A 2,251-nucleotide genomic window follows, 5' to 3' on the forward strand; every position below is an offset into this window, starting at 1 on the left:
TCTCTCTCTCTCTCTCTCTCTCTCTCTCTCTCTCTCTCTCTCTCTCTCTCTCTCTCTCTCTCTCTCTCTCTCTCTCTCTCTCTCTCTCTCCCCCTATCTCAAGCTCCGACGGCGAGAAGAAAAGCTTGCAAGGTCACCATGGCCGCGGGAATAGGCTCTATGCAGAACCGACGAGACGAGCCGATGGCGGGAAGCCCCGCTTATGGGATGGGGGAAGGAGGAAAAATATGCACGTTTTTGGGCGACTATGGCACCAAAACACTGCGCCTTGGCGTTGAGAGGTTTTATGTTTCATGGCCGCAGCGCTTCAAAGCCGGTAGAAGCCAGCGCAAGCATCATCGACTTCCTCACTGTTTGCTACGCTAACGCCATGGCTTCTAAAGCTTTCTTTCATACTCAAGAGGGGTGGGCGCCCTATTTTTGGGCACCCATCCCCTTGGTAGGGGCAAGGCCCCACGTCCAATCAGGCATGCAAAGGTCCGATTGGGCATGCAAAGGAGCCGTGGCTCCAGAGGGACATGTGATTCAAGGTACGATCTCGGCAAAAGGAGAAGCTCGCTCTGAATTTTTTGCATAGCTCATGTGCAGAACATTTACAAGCTACCTCTCAAAACCTCTACATGTCGGGATTGAGAGCGGAGTCCAAGGCATGCATGAAGAGTAGTGCTCGGGAAGCAAGGCGTTTAGTTTTCCATGATGCAAGGTTTCTAACGTCGACATGGATTGGAAATCACATGCAAGGCATCACTAGCGGCGGACGCCGATTGTTTTTGAAAGGAATCCGGCCGACTCCCAGATTCAAGCAGTACCAAGTCTGGTACAGATTTGGACACCAGACTCGAGAATTTATGGATCCCACAGGAGAGATCCAACACCATGCACGACAAGGTCGTGGGTTGGCATCTTGGCGAGGCTTCAAGGTGCATCTTCTAACGCTCCTGGTATTTTTGTTTATGTTTCGGCATTACTTTTTGCATTCTTTACAATCATCTGCACTTTGTTTGGTTTTGTGAATTCTGACTAGTGCAATGTTTGCCGCCCAAGAGATAGGTAGAATTTATCAAGCAAGGCTTGAATGATTCTACGGCAACGCTATGGAAGTTATCACAAGATTCCAAATTGGTTGCGCATTGGGCAAGGCCCTTGGCAGCAAGAAGTAGAGTAGTATTGAGCATGTGTTTGATAACTCTAGTATGCACTAGCATGGATGATCACGGCTATCATTCATAGAGCCAAGTAGGTACGAGCTGCATAATTTGCACGTGTTCTACTATTTTTCCATTACATTACAATTCGACACGGTCAATTGTTTGTGCATGATCGACAAGGTCGACTCTCTTTGCTATGACATCTGTCGTCGCTGATAGCATTTGTTGGCAATGAGGCCAGACATAGTTATATGAAGCATGGCTTCTCCTGAGTACCTTGATAGAGCACGCTCGTCATAGGTTACATTTTGCTTCAAAGGCACGGCCAAGGACCAATTTTTCAGTATCTCAAGGAGACAAGCATGGCCTATTACTAGATTTGTTGAGGGCAGCAAGTTGCTCGCCATGGCTGACTCCTTGTCATTGTTTCTACAAACTGACAGAGGATGCTTGCCACACAATACTGGTTAATTTCACGTGAAATTGCTCGACAAGGTCGATTCTTTTTGTTATGATATCTGCAGCCACATCCGTTGGCTGTCAGCACAAACATATTTCTATGAAGCAAGGCTTCAAATCGGGCTTCTTGCATTGACACTCCCCAAGTTTGGCATATGCTATGAGCATAAAACTTGGGAAGAAAATGGCAAACTGTTTGCATGATATTTCATTCCGTACACGACGGATGTATCTGGCATAAGAAGACGTAGTTGTGTACATGACAACTCCCACCGGCACAGCAAATATGGCTATCAACCATCTATGAGACATCAGATATGGCTATGAGCCATCTATCCGACAGCCAATATGGCTATGAGCCATCTGTGAGAAATTTTTCTCCTACAAAATCTCGGGACAACTAGTTACAGCAACAACCAGGTTAGCCAAGTTTAAGTTTTTCTTGTTTTTTCCATGTTTACACTTTCCTTGGCAATTACTGTCATTGTGAAAAGCAAAGTGCTTTGGCAATTTTACACGAATCAAGGCTTCTCCCTTGTACCGCGTTACTGCCCATTGACCTAGAATCATGGGCGTTTCCACACAAGTTTGGGGAACTGGTATGACCAGCAGTTTGCTCCCATTTTAGGTGTGGTGATATCCCA

At 46.5% G+C, this 2,251-nt stretch overlaps 1 pseudogene; it reads left to right on the top strand.

The window, feature by feature from the left end:
• Window positions 1-370: 370 nt before the first annotated feature.
• Window positions 371-1,255, top strand: LOC147460473 (uncharacterized; annotated as a pseudogene).
• Window positions 1,256-2,251: the final 996 nt, after the last annotated feature.

The sequence above is a fragment of the Adiantum capillus-veneris genome, chromosome 3, assembly GCF_014529385.1.
Source record: "Adiantum capillus-veneris isolate H3 chromosome 3, ASM1452938v2, whole genome shotgun sequence".
In the NCBI taxonomy this organism is placed as follows: domain Eukaryota; kingdom Viridiplantae; phylum Streptophyta; class Polypodiopsida; order Polypodiales; family Pteridaceae; genus Adiantum; species Adiantum capillus-veneris.